The following is a 22284-nucleotide window of genomic DNA, read 5'->3' as shown; positions in this document are numbered from 1 at the left end:
GTAATTGATGTCACTTCCAATCGGCTAAAAATTCACATTACATGGGTACCATGGGAATACTTGATACTGGGGCCAGTTGATGTTAAGAAGGTCCCATGGCACCTCGGTGCCTCTTATTCTAAAGAAGCAACAAGCTCCCTACCGCTACTTAAACTGTGCCCACTATAATGTTTCATTAATTCTCCAAGGGGCTCTCAGTGGCGTAGCGTGGGTTGTCAGCACCCGGGGCAAGGCAAGTAATTTGTGCCCCCTAACCCGTGGATTTGCACCCCCTAACCAGTGGATTTGCACCCCCTAACCCTAACCCCCAGATGTTGTGCCCGGTGCGGCCGGCCCCCCCTGCACCCCCCACGCTACGCCACTGGGGGCTCTCCACCTCCATTACAATGTAGTTTACAGCACTCTCTAAACACAGAGATTGGCAAACAGTGTAATAGAACCTATTAAGGATGTCTTTTCTTTAAAAGCATTAAAAATGCCACACACACATGCACACTGAAGACATAGGAAATCAGGGTACAAAAACACTCTATGGCAATATAGACTTAGGAATCAACAAACCACATAGACTTCAGTATAATCTCTGGCACGGACTTTTTGGAAGTCGTGCATCCCTCTGAAACACAGTATTTGAAAGTTCCATTGAAAACCAATGGTCCTTCATTTCAAGTCATGTGCATGATTGAAGTTAAGCACCCCTTAGTTCCAGTGAACGTAATTGTGTGAGAGGGGTACTGTTACGTCTTAACGTCCCTGGGGAATATGAACATGTATTTTAACTTTCTTTGAATTTTGCCCAGCAAAATAAATCAAAGTTCACTTATTTGGTTTTATTTAATGAAATGTATATAACTCTCACTAGAGCAAATGCCCACTAAGAGGCTTACAATAGGCAGTCTAAAATATTCATTAAAACATTAATAACGAATAGAAAAGCAAACATTAAAACAAGTTACATGAACATGAACCAGCATGAAGAATCAGCCCAAGAAGCTCTTGCAGGAACTTGAACTATGCACAAGTGTCTGTTTGCAATACTTGGTTATTTTATCTTAAGACTCATCCCACAGTTCCTTCCCCAGCAGTCTAAGGCATCTTGTCTCTCTTTGCTCCTCTCTCTTCATTTCTCTGTGTCTTATGGGAGAGCAGGGGGAGGGAAGCTGGTTACAGCAGGAGGAGGTGGAGACTCCTTGGCTTCTTCAGCAGCCTGCCTCCACTCTGTCTCCTGGCTTGCCTCCTCTCCTGCCTCTCCTGGACAGCCCTCTGCCCCAGTCTCTCCCTGCTCACTAAACCCTGTTGCCTCTTCATCTTCCAACGCCTCCTCCTCCCAGTCTTCTCCCTCGTCTCCTTCTCATCATGGTCCCACCACCAATTCCCTGGCTCTGAGTCTTCTTCCCCTGGGAGTTCCCCAACTGGTACCCCCTCCCTCCTCTGCATCCAGGAAGTCCATGACACAGGCCCTGCTTCACAAGTGTTCTTACCTGGGTGAAATGTCCTTGAGGTCTGGCAATGTCTCTTCCTTGTCTGCATGGGGGATAAAGAGGGCTGTGCATGGAAACTAGCTCATTGTACAAAGGTAGAATTTGCATTAATTACTTCACACTTTTCTGCCTTTATCCAAACCACCAATTGCAAAGTGGCCCTCCGGCAGTTGTCCAGGTGGGAATGGACAAAAGTGCTGTAAAAAGTTATCCACCCCAGGGCTGAGATATCTAACTCTGTCTTTAGCTCCCCAAAATTCAGCTCTGTGTAGCAGTTGGCCTAAAACCTTGTCAGAAAAATATATATATCCAAAGCTGGAATCACTAGTTCCTTTCCTTTATGTACTATGGAAAAGCATTCAAAGTGTAAAGCTTTAGTAAATGATTGTTTAATGGCAAAAAATGGCATGCTCATATTAATCTTTCATCACAAATAAGACCCAAATATCTGAAATATTTCACTTGCTCGGTCACCTACCTACCAAGTAGCTGTTTACTTTTCTGTGATGTATTTTGGACTTGTTGTTAATGCTAACTGCTTCTCCCAGCATAGGGATTTGCTGTTCCTCGTTGCTCACTTTTGGCCCCTAAACATTTTTTCTTTTAGAAAAAAAAGCGCTGATAGAGACAATGTTATTTCAATGAAAGCAACATTATTTCTATTGACAAAAGAGCAGAGTGAGACTTCAAATGTGATAAAAGTTGGTATTAAATCCATAAAAAAAACATAACAGACCGGCGACTTCTTGTGTTCTTGTGTCTGTACATCAATTATCCGCTCCAAAGGGAATGTCCGGTCTCACCTGATTTGCACTTGGGGATTAAGATTAGGAACACTCCAAGCCTTGTTTGGACTGCCTGGTTCATGCTAATGCTGGAAAACTAAGAGTCCTATTCAAAAAGAAATATTTGGCTTGCTTCCCTCCAATTCACATTATCATTACTCAAGGGAAGTATCTAATGCTTTTCCCTACATAAGTTGTTCTTGTGTGACATCTATTAAGCGTGTGTTTCCATACCCCAGTGCACCTAGTTTTGTGAACACTTCACTTTTAAGCACCTCCGAGATGTACAGCTCTGAAAAAGGGCATCGAGTCAGATGCTAAATAGGCCTGCATAGCTCTGAGGTATATAATGCACATATTCATCAAAAGCCTTTGAACAAATCATTAAAAAGTGGAGAACTACAAGTTACTAGTGCCCTGGGAGAAGCAAAAATTACATGCCGTCCACTCAAGTGAGTAATTGCCGGAGCATACAGTAAGGCAGTGTATGAAGTACAGCAGCTTATCAATGAAGTGGAAACCTTTGGCCCATCACACCACACACGGATATGTGTCCCTGGAGGAACGGGCTTGTATGTGGGTATCTGTACAGTCTCTGCCAGACTTCAGAAACAATTTTGTGGCAGCTGAAACACGTGCAATATTTATTTGATTTGAGGCTGGGATTTAGAATGATTACTTCAACAAAGGGTGTAATCACCTCTTCTCCACTGGTGTTTAAAGAAGCAGTCCAAGAAATCCAGTCATGTTCTCATAAGCTGAAGACTAATTTGCACTGCTGAAAAGAGCTAGAATTACCGGGTTAACCAAATCAGGTCTACATAGGGCATTGGTCTGACTTGGTACAAGCCAGCTTGCTATAGGGAACTTTTTAATGTTTGATGTTTTATTGTGCTTTTAATATTCTGTTGTGAGCCACCCAGAGTGGCTGGGGAAATCCAGTCAGATGGGTGGAGTATAAATAAATTGTTGTTGTTGTTGTTGCTTATGTTCCCGTGGCTTTATTCCAAATGGCTGCATGCTGTCCAGTACCTCATGCAGACACCAGGGCTTTCCCAGCCCTGCCTCTCACTGATGAAGTACATAGAAATTTGCACACATGGTTCGACTGTATGTTGGATGGGATTTGAGACATCCTTATGTAAAAAAGGTAAAGGACCCCTGACAGTTAAGTCCAGTCACAGACAACTCATCTCACTTTACAGGCCAAGGGAGCAGGCGTTTGTCCACAGCCAGTTTTTCCGGGTCATGTGGGCAGCATGACTAAGCCCTTTCTGGCGAACCAGAGCAGAGCACGGAAACGCCGTTTACCTTCCCACCTATTTATCTATTTGCACATTTTTGGCGTGCTTTTGACCTGCTAGGTTGGCAGGAGCTGGGACCAAGCAACGGGAGCTCACCCTGTCACGGGGATTCAAACCACCAACCTTCTGATCAGCAAGCCCAAGAGGCTCAGTGGTTTAGACCACAGCACCACCTACGTCCCTTCTCCTTATGTAGTCTCAGCCTATTGTGGGGAGGAGGAATGGTTGTCTCTGAGAACCACTGATCTCTGATAATTTCTATAAATGTTTCCCCATTTTCTGGAAGGATGTGGATTGCCTGAGAAAAATTACTGGAAAGCCAGTGTGGTGTAGTGGTTAAGAGCGGTAGTCTCGTAATCTGGGGAACCGGGTTCGCGTCTCCACTCCTCCACATGCAGCTGCTGGGTGACCTTGGGCCAGTCACACTTCTTTGAAGTCTCTCAGTCCCACTCACCTCACAGAGTGTTTGTTGTGGGGGAGGAAGGGAAAGGAGATTGTTAGCCGCTTTGAGACTCCTTAAAGGGAGTGAAAGGCGGGATATCAAATCCAAACTCTTCTTCTATGCACATTAAGCTAATTTGCATTGGAAAATTTTCAGTTTGCATTGGAAAATTATCTGATGCCCAAGAGAGTGATCTAAATTAGCACCTTTATTTTACTATTTTACTTGTTATTTAGTTAGCAAAGTGAAACACTTTGAAACTCACAAACTTGACTTACGCAGTATTGCATTTGCAACTTGTATCCATTCCACAGAAAAATAATGGGGGTGGGGTGGGGGAATCTGCCATTGTTGCTGCTTTTCTGTCCTTCATACTATTCTTGTGAGGCATGGGATGGGATCACTGAGATTTATTTACTGAGCACTTCTGTTTTGGAGATTCCAGGGATGGGACTTCTGTATTCAAAGCAGGTGCTCTACCCCTATGGCACTACTTGCAACATTCCTCTGCAATAGCTAAATAGAACCTCGGTGAACAGAATAAGTATACTTATTCAATGCATCTGCCGAGGACAAACAAGAATTTAATGATCACCTTGATGCCTTGTTCCTTGTGAGTTTTTCAGAGACATCTGATTGGCCTCTGCTGGAAACAACAGAATGCTCAACTAGATCCTGTCTGGTCTACCACGGCAATCCTTATGTCTTTATTGCAATATCTATCCAGCTAGAGGAACACCATTCTCCTACTTCTGTTGGCAGTTCACATGTCTCTTTTCACTTTGTCTCCACAATTTTAATGAGTGTGGTCACAGATGTTACAGTGGTCAAGGCCATTTCTTGGACACTGATGCTCGCTGATAATAGGCTGAACATATTCTTAAATCAAAGTCTTAGCACTGACTTCTAAAGAAGATATGTTAACGTCAGTCACCAGAAGCAGCAAAGAATGAAATGAACATTTATTTGACTTATGTCCTATATGACTTGGTTAGCTAATTAGTAGTCTGCTTTGTATATTTTTGAGAGGGGACTCTGTGCATGCAGATATCCCAGAATGATGTGTACACACTAGAAACTGTTGAGAGCAATCTGTTCAGCATTGGAAACATGTGGGAGACAGATGAGCAAGAGTTACACAACTAATCTGCATATTCTAGTTAGACAAATTTGGCACTTTCATGAACAGAGACATAGTTTGTGTAGCTTGTGAGAGCTGAATGAATTCAGAGAAAATGTCTAACAATTCTTGAACTACTTTCATTTGTCTAACTAAACACTGAATTATTTTAAAAAGTTATTATAATATGTGTGTGACAGGTCTTCTAGCATTTGGCACACAGTATTCTTTTTAAGATCAAAAAAGTCAAGCTTTGCATCTGCATTGCCTCAATAACACCAGCAGAAGGCCAACTAAATGCAAAATACCGTGTCACATTTAGAATCACTGCATATTAGCTTACCTACTAATACAAATCACCAGAAATTCATCCAACCCTGAAGGTCTGAGAGCACACCTGGAAAATGATATGACTTGAACCTTCTTCAGAGGACTGGAGCTATCCATGTGCTGAGATAAATGTATAGAGTAGGAGCATGACTATACCTCTTCACCTGCCCCTGCTATAACACACTCTGTTGGCCACACACCCTGAACATCCATGTGTTGAGCATTATTTCTGCAAATGCAACCTTATTCACAGAGGCTTCCCATTTTCAGACATTGTGCTCAGCATGCAGGTCTCCAAGGGCTAAACCAACAGGATGAGTTATGTCAGGATCGTGGCCAAGAAACACAATTCTACATTCTCCCTGTATATAGTCCAATGCATAGACAGCAATGTCCGAAGAGGTCTTTGGTCTGAAAGAAATTTTGTGGTAGCCACCTGATGACATGATCAGTGCATAGATGGAAAAGTCAATAGCACATTTATATATGATGTGGAAGATCTATGCTCATAATCTCTCACGTTTTGCTTAATAACAACTTTGGAGAGGCAGTTGTTATTACAGTGGTACCTCCGGTTGCGAACCCACAGTGGTGCATCTGTGCACCCACGGGTTCTGATTCGCCGCTTCTGCGCATGCGTTTGATGTCATTTTGCAAAACCTGGAAGTAACCCTTTCCGGTACTTCCGGGTCGCCGCAGAACACAACCTGAAAAAACGTATCATGAAGCAAATGTAACATGAGGTATGACTGTACACTGGAGGAGAGACTTTTAATACTTCTGCCTGTGCCCATCAATCCCACTCCAAATGCTGCTATTTGCACTGGAAGGTAAAACAAACAGAGAGAGAGAGAGATGCCTGTATCACTTCCTCATAAGGCAAATAGCAGCTTGTGGGTCACCCTGATACACAGTGAGATGATAAAAATAGCAGCAGCAGCATGTCTATCAGCAATATGGGAGACATTAACCCCACTCTTTCCCATCCTGGCCCTGACTGGATTTGGAGGCTCCATGCCTTCTATTTACTGTAAAAATAGAAATACAGGAAGTCCTGATTTCCGATCTCCCGTGGATAGTTGTACCACTCTGCAGATTCAGGAGCTTGCAAAGGGACACCAGGGAAAGGACAGCCTCCATGATATATAGAAGTTAAGCTGCTGGTGTGTGTGTTTTTGTTTTGTTTTTTGAGGTGTGGGGTATTGAAATGACTGTGGGAATGTTCAGGGATGCAGGAGAGGATATATTGTCTGATTATATCCTTATCCAACTTGTGTTAACAAGTTCCACAATTTCAGCAGAGAAACATTCCCCTCTTTTAAATTTGCAGCGGATACGTTTTGCTCAGGCTCGCTAAAGTCTCTATAATAACTGTTCTGGTATTTTCCCCTTATTCCCTCATTAAAGATAAGACATGACACAGTCTTCTACAAAAGTATAAAAAAAGAGTTTACTCACATTCTGTTCACAATCGGATCCCAGAAGGCAGACTTATCTTAGAAAAGTAACATACACTTGGAAACTATTCTATAAGAAGACAGTCCCTTTGTCCTCTCTAGGCTGGAAGCCAAGAGGGCATCTTTGGCTAAGCAGATGTTGCTTCTTCGATGCATGTGGTGAAAGAGAGAGAGATGGCTGCCCTGCCCTGTGCTTTTGTTGTTACCTGCACAGGTGAGGCCACACCCACCTTTAGTCACATGCAGAGGAAGTCTGTCCCAGCCCAGAAGGAAACAGGAAGTTTACCTGCTGGCTGGACAAACATTCCAAACACTCAATGAATGTTGTACTTGACTGCTCCTGTGTTTCACATCCCACAATGACCACCTTCAATTATGATCAGAAGAAAATATTGAATTGGTGCAAATGCTAGGCGGCAGGTGCAAATTCCTGCTTTGCAGGGGGTTGGACTAAATGATCCTCAGGTCCCTTCCAACTCTACAACTGCATGATTCTATGATACACGCAACACAAGAGACAGACTATGGCATACTGTTTGAGAATTTGCACCAGCAATTCTCAAACGGTAGGCCATAAAACAGCTAGTTGTGTGCTATGAGAAAAAGTAATAATTCAATAATTTAAAGTTCTGGGGGAAATTCATTAATTGTTCAGCTTTACTCCATTCTGTAGCAGCATTCCTGAAAGTACGTGCCTTGGGAGAGTTCTAGGGGTGTGAACCTGGTCTCCATTAATGCCACAGCATTTTAAGAAGGGTAACATAAGACCTTAGGAAAGCTGGGCATACATTTTCAAAGGCAAGAAAAAGCATGTGTGGTTTTATGCTTCGTTTTCATGTTTCATTTGTATGCCCTCTGCATTTTTTTTTCATGTGGTTAATATCACTCAAGCATGGCTGATATTTTAGTAGTTCGACTTCATGTTATTTTTATACAAAATATACCCTTGAGGTAATTTCAATCATTCCCAACCTCAAACTGAATTTAATAATAAAAAATAGTCTATTGAATTAAACTGCATATGCTAAATGTTATCATTGGCACAAAGATTAATTTTCCCTGGGCAAAAATTAACAATTTAGGCTGCAATACAGCTACTGCGGCTTGTCTCTAGAAGGGAACAAATGGAAGCTAATGGAGTAGGGTTCATATACACAGCAATATCAGGAGATTAGCAGTGTGCAGCTAGCTTGAAACAAACAGTAAAGGAGGCTCATCAACAGTAAGCAAAGCCCTTAAAGCATAGTGTTCCTATTCCAGAGCTCCATAGGTGTTCTGATGCACTTCTGAAGCATCCATTTGAAGAGGCACATGTGGCGTATCCCCCATCATTCATGTGGATGGGTGAAGCTCTTTGTTTGCATCAGATTTCCCACATATACAAGAATAGCTGGATCTGATTCAATATGGACAATGGTTAAGTTCTCACCCAGTTTATGTGACACACTTTGACCAATGCTGAACATTGCACAAAGGTCAGAGAGAAGCAGTAACTCATGGTTTGTCTTTCCCTTTGCAGGAACGGTTGAGGAACCTTCAGGAGATCACTTGGAGTGAGGCAGAGCAGAGAAGTCCCTTATGAAGTGGTAATAATAATCTGTGAATCCTAGGAAGTGATATTTCCTTGTGGGGTATGTTGTTGTAGTAGTGCTTGAACCTTAGCAGGGTTTATCTAGAGTTCCGATGGGTGGAGGGTGGAATTACAGACCACAGGAATTCTATTATCATTCTTCAGCTGGTGGCCTTATAACAGTGAAGGCAAGAAGTCTCTGGATGCTATTGAGGTTGCTTTTTATGGGAGAAAGCACTAACAAAATGCCTTAAGGTGCTGCAGCATATCCTCTGTGGTCTCCATCAGTTCTCCTCCTCCTTGGTCACCTGGGAACGGCCTCTTCTCAGCATAGGCTTTGGCTTGGCTGTCGAGGGAGGTCTGCAACTGATATCATTGAGAAAGGAGCAAAGGGAAGGAAGAGGGTGAGTTGGCCCCTGTGGGCAGCACAGAGCAGGGAAAAAAATCCTATTTTGAACCAGGCAATAATAAACTTTGGCAATGTCAATAAATTCAACCCGGACACTGAGGTCCAGCGCCGAGGGCCTTCTGGTAATTCCCTCACTGTGAGAAGTGAGGTTTCAGGGAACCAGGCAGAAGGCCTTCTCAGTAGTGGCACCCACCCTGTGGAATGCCCTCCCACCAGATGTTAAGGAAATAAACAACTATCTGACTTTTAGAAGACACCTGAAGGCAGCGCTGTTTAGTAAAGTTTCTAATGTTTGAAGTTGTATTCTGTTTAATATTCTTGTGGGAGCTGCCTAGAATGGCTGGGGAAACCCAGCCAGATGGGCAGGGTATAAATAAATAAATAATCATCATCATCATCATCATCATCATCAACAACAACAACAACAACAACAGTGGGGAATCACCAGGGGCTTCATTAGTTTCACCATTTGAGCCATAAGGCCATTTTGGTCAAGCCACACACACACACAATGCCATATATTATGTCAGGTGTGTGGCAGGTAAAGGTGTAGCTGGGCTGGAAGAAGGTTGGCAGGCACTGCAGGTCAGCTGATCAACAGCACCTGCAAAGCTCTGTGATCAAGCCCAGAGAATGAGCTGATAATTGAAGCTTCTGCACACAGTGCTGTGCAAAAATGGGTCCACCCAATGTCCTTGTGACACCAGGTGATTGGCAGTTAGATGACTACGCCCACCTGAGGCAGGGAGGATGAGGGTCTGGGTAACAGGCCCACCCCTGCCATAAATTCAGCCTTCAGAACTGATATTATGCATGTGTATTTTGTCCTTAGCTTTATCTAGCAAACAAACAAAATGTAATGTGTAGAGCAGCCCTTAGACACATTGATCTCTGTATAGGAAGCAAATACATACATGTATTTATTCCTGCTTGGTCATTGTGCTCTTTGGGGGAATCTATGCTGTTGCAGGTCCCCTATGGCTCAGTTGTGCAGCTCAGAACTACCAGAAGCCAGACATTCAATATTGTGAGCCCAGGCCTGTGGAATGCCAGCTGAGATTAGACAGGCACCTTCTTCCTGAACATCACGTGCATGATTGCGTCTTTCTCGTGCTGGCAGGCATTTTGATTTTAGGATACATTTCTATTTGTTATTGCCCCATTTTCTGTGGGTAGTTTTTATGTGCACTGTGTAGAGATGCAAATAATTAAGCAGCATATAAAATATCTTAATTAAAAATGAATGAATAAAAAACGACCCCTCCCCTCTGAGAGATGGCTGGTGCCAACTCTCAGATATTGAAGGCATCACCTAAATATATACCTTTTCGCTTCGGCATTTGCTGGATAATCATGCCTGTGCCTGTTTGTTGTCATTATTTTACATTTTTCAGGTTTCATTTTTCATTAAGAGTGATGTGTTATGTTTATTCCTGCTATTTTACTATATGTGTTGTGTTTTAACTTTCCATGCAATCTGCTCTGGGATTGCTATCTTAATGAAGAGTGGGTAATAAATATTTTAAATAATAAAAAAAACCCTCTATCCTGAAATGTGGTGGGTTTATATTATGGTGGCTACCCAGATAAATCAGCAGATGAGAGCAATCACTTCCTGATACGTTTACCTACCTATGACAAAATAATAGCTTCCCCATCTCTGCTCACCAAATAAAGGCTATTTCGATGATGAGGAAGACAATTCATGTGTGAAGAGGCCTGAAATTCTTTGATGCTTCTTCTTTCCTTCTTCTTCCCTGAAGCCACACTGAGACCTTTTTGCATTGGGTGGAAGATCAGGAAGGACAACAGATATTCTCTCTCACACGTCTAGCTCTGCCACCCAACTACCACCATTTTGGTGGCTGCTCTCTAACCACCACCACCACCATACTGTGGGATGGATGAGGGTGGCCCTTGGCTACTGGCAGTCTAGGAGCCCCAGTGCCACTTTGTCACTGTAGCAAAGTGGTTGACAGAGCCCCTACAAGGCTGTGTGGGTTGCCCATACCTCATTCTGAGGAAGGCTCCTTCCTCTGGACAAGACACTGTGAAAGAGGTGGCCCCAGAGACCGCCTGCACTGCCACCATTTTGCTGCAGCAAGCACTGCTTAAGGTTTCATGGTCACAAACTACTCCACAAGAATCCTTCAAAGGAACATAAAGAAAATCCCCACTGGATCAGGCCAGAGGATCATCCTGTTCTCAGTGTGGCCATCCGGATGACTTTGGGAAGCCTGCAAGCAAAACTGGAGTGCAACCAAGTGAAACATTGCCAGCTGAGAAGATGATTCTGGAGAGATTTGTACACCTGCACTGCTGCCAACAAATGTAGTGTCAGAAACTCAAGCAGCAAGTGGGGGGCCCTAGGAACTGAAGAGATAAGTGCTGGGGGGGGGGGAGTAGTGGCTGCAAGTCTGATCCAGTGTAAGGGACCCTGCTGAGGAGGGCTGCACTGAGGTGGAATGGTGGGAGCCTCCCCCTCCCCCTGCTCCTGATCAAGATCCTGAATCTTCCCAGGAGCAGGAGGACAATATAGATTTGGAACAGTGGTTTGCAGAGGGACATAGTTCAGAAGGCAGAAGCTGGGAAATACTGGGTGGGGAACAGCCAGGAGAAGAAACAGTGGGAGAGAGGGGGGGGGTTAAAATATTCACTCTCTCTGGAAAGCATTCATCTGCTCTCCCCACAGTCTTGAAGAGCTGAGAAAGTGGCAGAACAGAAAGCACACAAAACACAAAGGGTACAAGCTCAGGTTATAAGCCAGAAAGGTGACATGGATTAATAGGGACGTAAGGGGGTGGAATTCTTAATTGGGAGCACCGCCATTTCTAGGAGATGGTTTCTTTGTTCTCTCACTGCGATTATTAAAGTTTCTAACTGGTAAGAAGACTCCCTTTCCTTGTTCTGCTTATCTACTGCCATGGTGGGGAGGAAGCTGATTGCCTGAAGCCTGACATCTAGGCAGCGGAATACTTATACTCACAGTCCATTTGACCTATGTTTTCTGTAGCATTAGATGGCATGGATCCACTGCGTGTCTGACAACCACTGTGCGGTTACACTGGAATCAGAAACAGATAGAATTAATTAGCCACCATGTTCATCTCATTTCATGAAGAAAGGTATTAGGTTAGAAACCAGAGATATTACTCAGTATGGACACAAGGGCTGTCATCCAGACATAGAATCATATAATTGTGCAGTTGGAAAGGGACCCAATGGGCATCTAGTCCAATCCCATGCAATGCAGGAACATTTGCAACTAATTCAGTACTTCTGGTAAGACTTTATTTGCAATAGCCCAGCAACTGCTCAGACATGAGACAACATGGGTGGCCCATTTAGATGCATGGGTGGGTTTCAAAGTAATGATGTACAGTACCACTGGGTAGACGTCCTTGGACTCACATAAAGTATATATTTGGATAGTGCCCACACTGCATGAAAGACAACTAGCAAACTAGGGGTATACGGAAGTCAAATAAAAATGGGGAACATGTTGATTTAATGGTTATGACTTTCATTCAGGCTGCTTGACTGGTACAAAACAAACTGTACCCTTTGAAAGCAATATTTTATAGAGATGATTGTCATGGGTACAGGTGATGAGGATACAGGGACTGAAGCAACCAGTCCACCTAAATCAGGATAGGTTGTTATTAATTGCCATCCAGTGCTTGGGCAAGTCTATGGGTATTATGGATTTTCATAGACATTTCCTATTCCAAATCAATCAAAATGTAATAGTGCAACATGCAATAATGGGAATGAAAACAGGTAAGTTCAAAAATCAAACAACTGGAGATTCTGTTTTCCTTACATTCTGCAACAAGTATTTCCATGTAGCTGGCTCATCAAGGGTAATGGATGTAATAGCGAAGGTAACTTCATAATGAAACTGGTCAGGCTAGTAAATAATAATGAAATTAGTCAGAGTAGATGGAAGGGCTTTTTTTTGTCTCATGTGACTGTACCATTTCCCAGACTCAAATTGCATTTTCGGATTTTTACTGAAGATATAAAATTAGCTATGCAAACTTTTCTCAAGTGTTGAATGGATAATATTTGCTGCAAATATTTGGAAGATTACTCAGAGTTTCTTTTACATGAAACAGCTACTAGTTCGTAGAAAGAATTATTCCCCCCACCCACCCAACTTTGTAGAGACCCCCATGCCCATTGACATTTCTCTGTTTAATTGCAATTTAAATTGTGGTGTATTTCATTAGATCTCAGAATGGATTAGTATGCTCCATTAATTTAGTAGTTACATATTTAAAAGGTTTAACCCTTTATTTTACTAGTCTTACATGAATCTTGGGCTACAAATTTTAAAGAGCTACTTCAGTTTTGGTAACTTCAGTGCTGTTGAAGGAGTGTTTTAGGGGTCAGGCTTTAAATTACAAAAAAAAGTGTTGATATTTTGGGTGTTATGAAAGTTCTTCACAGGAATTCAAGGCTGATATGGCCCATTCTTCTCTATTAAAATTATTAGATCACGATATATTCCATTCACATAATTTATATCCTTTCCTTCTCACCTACATGGTTTATTTTTTATTTTTGAATATAATGAGCACTAACACTTTACATTGTGGGTGCCCTTTGTGGGATCACGTGCGGTGCTACAGTTCCCAGGAAACTTACTGGCAAACAGGGGCTGGCCTGCCTCTCAGTGTTATTATTGCAGGTTCATGCCCAGCCTCAGTAGTCAAGTTTCATTGCTGGGAGGTGGGACCAGTCCCACTATATATAGCGGGTTGAGCTGGCAGTAGCCAGGCAGTTGGCTCAGGAGATTCACCCTCCCTTAATTTAATGTTTTCTTGTTTGCAGGTTAACTTTTTCTTATTGTTTAGCGGGTTCTGCTACAGTCTTTGACTGGTTGCTGTTGAAGGACAGGGAAGAAATTTTCCTGCATTGGCAGGTTTTTTCTTCCCCATAGTAATTTGTTACAACTTTGGCGGTTTATGGCCTTGGGTGGAATCCTTTATTCTTTTCTTTCCTATAATGGGGTGTGTGTGTGTGAAATGGTGACTCACCCCCCTGCGGTGGCGATTCCAGGGTCCCCTCTTAAAAGGGGTTATATAATGAGTATCACTGGCCATAAACTGAAAGGTTGTCAGTGAACTACCCTGCCTGTGGGGATATGGGCTGGGCTGCCTGCGTACACATACATCTCGCAGTGCACCCCCATATTCCCTTTACCCTGATGTGCCCCAGTTCCCCCAGCTGGGGGGCTGGGAGGGATACACGCCCAAGGCCAAAGCCAAGGTCTTCCTACATTCAGAAGTTAAATAAAGTTGTGGCCAAATATTAATACCATAACACGTTGTCAGAGTCTTTCTTCCTTCTTTATGATCCCTGGGGGCTGGGGCTGTCACGGCCTGGTAACGCAATAATAATAATTTTATTATTTGTATCCCGCCTATATTGGATGGGGTGGAGGTCTCCCTCTGCTCAGCCCAAAATAGTCCACTTCTCCAGCACACAGATCCTCTCCTCTTTCCTCCTGCCAAAAGTGAAGGTGGATGGGACAACCACTGGCAAGATTCCCACCAGTGCTAGCCCATAGAAAGCCTCCCAAATTTGCATTCCAGTGAGGGGCTGAACTGGCCCAATATTCACTAGATCCTGAGCTGATCTCACTCCCATCGCTTGATGGCACTAGGCCAGACCTGGGTCCAGTCATTCTGACAGCTCTAGGCTGGCATAGCATGGAACAGAGGATTGTCTCCTCCCTCCACGCCTTCCATCCTAGCCAGCCAGTGTGAGTGACAGGGCTGTGGATGAGGTGGTAGCTGTTTGGCAGTTGTTCTGGAGGAAGTCCAGTCTGCATTTGGGAACGGCAAAGTTAAACTAGTGTGCCAGTTGTGCCCCTTCCTTGAAATGTCTGATTTGGCCACAGCGACACACAACCTTTGGTACAACCCATTTGGATACAAATCTGTTTGTTCTACTGGGGTTGCCTTCAAAAAGTGCTCAGAAACACCAACTGGCTCAAAAAGCCGCAGCTGGTTTGCTGACCAGGGCTGGTTATAGGGAACATACAACTCTCTTGCTGCAACAGCTCCACTGCATCTGAGGAAAGACCCCCTTCCTCAGTGTGGGATGGTGTGGGCATTCTGAAGGCCGTTTTATGGGCCAATAGGAAACATTCCCTTGTCCAGCTAGCCAGTTGCATCCATGGTAACCACCAGCAATGACAATGGCCGGTGAGCCCTGCAGGAGGCAGATGGAGGGACACACAAACCACCGCCCCTCCTGATCCAACTCCTGGCTCATCATAGGTCTGTCCCTGCTGGTTGTGCTCAAGTGTTGAAGCATGCCCGGCAGGGGCATATTTGGCTCTCCTCACCCCCACCTTTGAATGGCAGGCACTTTCCTCTGCCCCAGGCCAAATCAGAACCTTCGCATGAAACTCCCTGCAGTTTCCAAACAGGTTTGCCATGCGGAAGATAAACACAATTCCAAAACTCCCTTGGTGGTGTGGAAGGAGTCATGTGATTCTTTGGATCCAGGCCATAATATACATTACTGGAAGTACAGCGGTTGTGCTTTTGGAAAACTGGCTTCTCTCTTTGTGTTTTACACACTTAAAACTGCAATCCTGCAGAGCACTCAGCTGATTAACTCCCATTGCTATCAGTGGGGATAGAAAACTGCCTAGTTGCGTACAGGATTGATGCAAATTATGATTTTCAATATATTTGTGGCTTTGGGAAAAGGTCATCAGGTTTCCTTGGGAAATAGTATACTTTGAATAGAGTGATAACATGTTGAAATCATATACGGATCTTCTACTGTTTTGGGCTGACTGGCTGAAAGTCTTCCACAGAGAACTGTAACAAAATTTGTTCAGAATATTTAATAAAATTGTTGTGGCTGCATGAACTGCTGTTTGGTTTATTTCTGTTAGGAAGAGTTAAAATTATTATTGTATGGGGGGACGTATTTGTATTGTGCGTAGATGAGGTCAGAACTGATTTAAGAAGTTCTGAGCAGGCATCACACATAGCAATGATATGTATTATTTTCATCCTCACCCCAACCCATATACTCATTCGTAAACACACCTGTTTGAAAAGGGGTTTATTGGTTTAGCATTTATTTTCACATACAGCATGCTTAGGATTTTAGGTTTCCACAAAAGGGGCAGAGGAGGGAGCATTAAAAACAATGCTTCTATTCTATGGAGCAAGTTCAAGTAGAAAACATGTCAGATTTTTGTAATTATCTCATAATGGTTTTAGCCAACTTTGAATCCCCTGCAGAACCTTTTTTTTAAAAAGTCTATTTTAGTTCTAAACCAAACAATAAATTTCAAAAGTTTGGTGTTCCTATAAATTTATACTGACATATATGCCGTGAGCCAAACTGGAAATGCAAGAGAAGATTGCTATGCAAGTTATTAAGTGTCATCACAACATCAGTTTCCTTTTATAAAACATATGAATCCACAAGATGAAAATGGGTACTTTTGGGATGCTTAACTATCAGTGTAGCATCTGATAGATGCACTGTGAATTTATCACAAGCAAAAAAAAAAAAAAAAAAAAAAGAACATTAAAAATATATAAGTAACACAGTTCTTTTGGGAATTTCTACAAACATACAAAAATCAAGAATACAAAAATTAATATAATTCTGATTTTAGCTGCCCCTCGTGTTAATTTGATGATTAAACATGCCAAAAAATAGGAGATTCTCATTTGTTCATCTTCTGTCCATTGACATAAATTTATGAAAGACTGCTAATGACGGAATAGCACTGTCTACTTTTTAAAAAATGTGATGATTAAAATTAATATGCAAAAGTCAACAAGTTACTGTTTCTGCACTTACCAAATACTAACCAATTCAATCATACTTTTTGCCACTGAAATTATCTGAAAACCCAATCTTTAGGACTTTCATTTTTTACTCTCCTGTCCCTTTTTTATCTGTTTTAGGGATCTGTTGTCTTTCAGTTTTGTGGGTGATTTGCAGAATGACTGGAAAGAGAAAAAGCAGGTTAAAAACAGGTTCAGATCATCATTAACACAACACCTCAGGAACAAGGTACTACTGTACTTGAAAGTATTCAGTGCCAAATTAGATTGGCTCAGTTTCTTGATGATTATTTAAAAGTTTCACAAACCCAGTCCTAAACACTTTACACTTTTATTACAGTGGGACTAACATTCAGGAAAAATAGTATGTTAGGATTAGAAAGCTGGGGAATAATGGATGAAAATGACAGAGTGCTGGGTTTGTTTGTTTTTTTCAGTTTTAGGAGGGCATATACTCCTTGAAATTAATGTAGCATACCAGCCCAAACCCTCCAAGCTGAAACTCTCATATGGGGAAGAAATTGAACTTATACTTTGACTGCATTCCTGAAAGAGTAGAATTATCTTGGCTATAAACCCTTTATTGATAACTGACCTCCCAAAAGTTAGATTTTTATATGGCCGCTCGTACACGAATTCATATATCTATTCAAGTCAACCTACTTGCATGTTTAGCATAGAAGCAGAACAGCGAGTTTGAAACTGCATTCTTTGAAAAAACCTTTAAACTCAACAAGTCAAGTTCATAAAGGAAAGCTGCTTCAAGCCTTGGCTGAATAGAACAGATATTCCTCTCCATTTATGTTTCTGAGGGACTATTAAGATTCCTTTAGTATATTATACTCTTCTGTGTACACACCAATGAAATCTTGTTGCTGCCAGTAAATCTATGTATGATTTATATCCTGGGCAATGCAAGATAAAAACAGTGCCCTTCATGGCCTTTTATTACGTTTTCCTTGAAATTCATTTATTTTAAAATACTTTATGTAAAAACCACCACATTTCACAGGCAGTTTGTTTTGCCCTTCTTGAAAGTTTCTTTCTGCATCAGAACTTCAAGCATTAGCCTTCAAAATGTGTGTGTGTGTCTTTTAACTCTTTTGCATTCTTTTGCAATAATCTTATATCCATTACAGCCTCGTGATTATCACTGGAAACAATACAAATATCTGTTACAGCAAACCCCAGCTACACCATGTTTACATGGTCCACCAATCCATGAGGGTGTTCTAACTTCAGTTTTAGCTATACATCTCCCCACCTAATTTTTCCATACCTCTCACAACTCCAGAATTCCAACCCTCCCCACCATCCCATCGTATTTGAACTTGAAAAACAGAGAAGGGAGGAATCAGCTTGTAATTGAGACCGTTACCAGATTACCAAAAACTGGTGCAGGAATTGTTAATGAGTGACACCATTAGCAATTTCCCCCCCTGACTGAAGACCCTGTTCAAATACCTTGGACACCTTGTTAGCACAGAATGAGGTGTTCAATCAAGAGACTGGGAATTGGAAGTACCAAGGCACAGTTTCTGAGTGGTGATTACAAGGGCATGAGTACGAGTGCCAAAGTAGCAGTCTTCTACTCTGCAGGAAGCTGAACAACCTTGAAGTCTACATTTGTAAATCAGCCAGGATGATTATAGAAGTCACAAGTAAAGAGAACGTATGAAACAATTATTTGCACCATTCTTTCACTGTTTTAATTTGCTCTTGACGTGAGCAGAGAACTGCTAAGAGCCACTGTATGTTTATTTATTTTTTCTTCTTCTTTTTTTGTAAATTTGGTACCAGGAATAGCATTTTCAGAATAGCAAGCCAAATGTCTCAAAAGTAGAAATGCAACAAAGAACAATTGTTTGCTGGTGAGCAAACCGCTTTCAGTGCAATAAGTATTTTGCCTTAATCCCTGCTAAAGCACCTTTAATACATATAGTCTGTAACCTCCACTGACACACACACACTTTTCTTTTTTTTAATATTCCTCTTTTCCAAAGAAAAGGGGATGGTTTTCTTTGCAAATTAAAAGTGTATGTTTTGAAGAAAAAAAAAAAAAAAAAAAAGTGTATGTTTTGCTACAGGGAAGTATACTTCCTAAGCAATTGTGTACTTGCACAAGAAAAAAGTTTGAGAACATTTTAAAAAGTTTTTCACTTGTGTCCAGCAAGTACTTTTAATTAGGTACGCTGTAAACAAAAATATTTTTTCATGGAATATACAGAAATTCACTGTAGTTTTCAAGAAAATTCTATAGTATTAGCACTTTAATAGTCTGTGTTTACACAAAATTTAATTAAGTGATATGAAAAGCATGGCATGTATATTTTTCCCAATTCTATAATGTACTGTTCTTTAGTAATCACCATCCTTCATTTTAAGCCTCTGAAATGGTAATACATTCTGTTGAAAATCATAGGGATCACTTTTAAGCATATAAGTCAAATGTCAAATACTTCCCTAGATATTTTTATTTCAAATTAATAAAACACTGATTTCCACTATTATGAGATCTGCATATTCACACGTGTGTGTGTGTGTGTTTGCAATTAGTATTGGAGAATCTACCTCATTTTAATAATTTGCCTCATTTTATGACATGTGTAGGAAGAAAATGCAGTATTATAGTGCTTTTTGTTGCCTATATTAGGTAAACTGCATGGCAAAACAGTTTCCTACCCTTTGCTAAATCTGAAAATTTATAAATAAGAATTGTGCAATAATTCAGTATTCAGAATCCATCATAAAATGTATTTGGAAATAATAACTTTTTCAACATTTTTCACATCTTTTCTGGGTTTCATTTTACAGCTTGCAAAAACACAGACATCTTCAGCACCAAAGGAATCTGGCTGTGTTTCTATGTGTGTGAAAGCTTATGGTTTTAATGTTGTTAAGGACTAGAACAACTATGTATCTAACTGCCGATAGATAAAAATGAGAGACTTTTAATAAATAATCAGTTACATTAATAATACACTGGATTCTCAAAGCAGAACAGAACATGTTACTTTGCATAAATAATCAATCACAAAAAAGTTTCATTGTAAACCTTAGATATGATACTGAGAGACTTGCTGTTTCTGTCTCTTTTAAGAAGTAGGTGCATTTGTTAAAACTGTAAATGAAGCCAAGCAAAACTGATGTGTACTTTGATAATTCTACACACCTCTTAAATTTATATTTTACCATCTCACAGACCCAAGATAAAAGCAGCAATTGACAGAACTGGTTTTTAAATATACTTTTCTGAAAGCTGTACATTTTCTGGGTTTTTTTGAAATGTAGAGGGCGCTATTGCTCATGTATTTTGTAACTGTTTCCACATTGGGGGGGGGGGGGGAGGAGAAAAACCTCACATTTGTTTAATAGCTTGATGTTTACATTTCTAAAGTTTCCCATACATGGGGAACAAGAACATTTTATATTCTCTATTATTTGAATACAATCACTGTCAAAGTTAAATGTCAATGTTTCCATATAAAACTCACTTGGCAGAGATTGATACCTCAGCGCCTACTTCTTGGTATTCCAAAAGTTGCAGAGGAAATAGTTTCATTTTTGACAGTTTAAGCAGGAAAAAACCATACTTTTTAAAAGTGAAAAAGCAATTCCAGTTATTCTAAAGCCGATACACAATCCTACACACATATACACACACAAGCATGCAGTGTAAAATCTTAGCATTTGGTGTTCAACACACCTTACCATCAGAGAACAGTGTGTAAGGTTATATCACCATGGATAATTTTCAGGCATTCCATACCCTACATAGCCTGCCTTATAAATAAACTCCTGTGATATATATATATATTTTTAATGCATAACAGTGCAGTTTATTTACAAAGGCTGGCAACGTCCCAAATGCAAAGTTAAGAACTTCAATAAAAGCAACTTTTAGGCTGCAGTACTTACATACTTGCCTGAAAGTAAGTTACATTGAACTTAATAGGACTTACTTCCAAGTAGACAATGCAAAATTAATTCAATGTGATATTTTCTCCCGGAGTGTCTTTGGTATGGCACTTTTATTTTGTTGTTTTTTTTAAGTATAGGATATTATTTTGGAACACGCTTTTTCTAACTTCTTTTCAGAATAAAACACCTCAGTCAAACAAACTTCATTGTTCCTCAGCTTCCATTAGCTTTAAAAATTTGTCTCGAGAGTAGGTACTCTTGTAGAATCAAGTCATTAATGCCACATTCCTTTTAACATAAACTACCACCACAGCTACAACATTTTCATACATTTTTCACCCTTTCTCTGCCGTGGCCACAAGCAAACACACTTGTTCACTGAAAACGATGGGTGGAAAGATGCTTAAAGCATGATCTTCATACTTACCCGGGAGTAAACGCATGGGACTTAACTTCTGAGTACAGAGACACAGGAATGTGCTGTAAGTCTGTGTTGGATTGTGACTTGTATCTCTGAGGATGAAGAGGGAGAAATGGAAAAGCAGCTCAGTTAATTCCAAAATGCCAAGTTTCAACTCTGTGTCAGAAGTGTAAGAAAGTTGCTTAGCTGAAAAAGAGGGGGGGGGGCATCTACAGTCCTTTTCTGAAGTGAAGTATTTCTTAAACAGGCAATACAAAAGCAGGTCTAGGGTATTGAATTAGGTCTTCTAACTTTTGTAGGCACAAAAAGTCACCTCTCCGTCTCAGTGTACTTGTTGAAATGAAACTTGAAATTTGTAGAGGATTTAATTATGGTTTGTCCATATCATCATTTTCATTTGCTTACAAATGAAGATGAACTGGTGTGCATACACACGAAAGCTCACACCAGTGACAAACTTAGTTGGTCCTAAGGTGATACTGGAAGGAATTTGTTTATTTTGCTTTGGCATACACTACAGTTTCTTTTCTACTACATCTATTGATTTCAACGGATTCTGTGTGAATTCTATATGCATCACCTTGGATCCATGTTGGATTCGGAAATGAAAAGGTAGATGTTGAAAAGAGTGCGTTTTATTTAGACTACTAAATTTTAGAGTGAAGGGATGTGCTCATTTCAAAGAACACTTTAAAATAAATTGGCTACTTCTCAAATAATAAAATGGGCATTAAAAAGAACGTGCTGTTATTTCCCCCACCGCCGCCACCACAAATGCCCTTTTATTTTAGTTCAAGACAAGCTGTGGTTGCAAATACGTTTATCAAGAATAGATAATACTCATTGTTTGCTTTTGTTCAGGCCAAGATTCATTCAAAAGTTTGGTGTTTTTTTTAAAGAATCTGAAAAAGAGGCTTAAACCTTACAGAGTAACAGTTGCATTTTATGATTATCAAGTCCTTTTGGACCAAGTCACCCAGAGCTTGACTGACTTGGATGCTGAGATGCATTTGGCCCTGTCTTGATGTCAAATCGCTGCCATCAAAACAATGGCTCATATTACAGGAAAATCTTGTGCAAATGAGCCATAATGGAAGTGAATGACAATCTCCTAAGAGTATGCGGCAGGATTCGCCTTTGATCTGAAATACTGTTAATCTTTCTCAAACATAACACTAAGTATACTTGGCAAATCCTGTAAGAGAGAGTTTT

General features: G+C 41.0%; 1 long non-coding RNA gene across 2 annotated transcripts; it reads right to left on the bottom strand.

The window, feature by feature from the left end:
* Positions 1 to 10727: 10727 nt before the first annotated feature.
* On the bottom strand, positions 10728 to 21160 carry LOC310707541. Of its 2 annotated transcripts, XR_014526560.1 has the most exons (4): positions 21079 to 21160; positions 16744 to 16892; positions 12722 to 12808; positions 10728 to 11962 (listed from the first exon to the last, which is right to left on the bottom strand). It is a non-coding gene; the product is annotated as an uncharacterized lncRNA (long non-coding RNA). The 2 variants fall into 2 exon arrangements; XR_014526561.1 differs by lacking the exon at positions 21079 to 21160 and having other exon boundaries at positions 16744 to 17223.
* Between the last annotated feature and the right edge of the window lie 1124 nt (positions 21161 to 22284).

This window comes from Podarcis liolepis (genome assembly GCF_965112155.1).
Source record: "Podarcis liolepis genome assembly, chromosome: 5".
NCBI classification, from domain to species: domain Eukaryota; kingdom Metazoa; phylum Chordata; class Lepidosauria; order Squamata; family Lacertidae; genus Podarcis; species Podarcis liolepis.
This window is presented reverse-complemented; position numbering and strand designations above follow the sequence as displayed.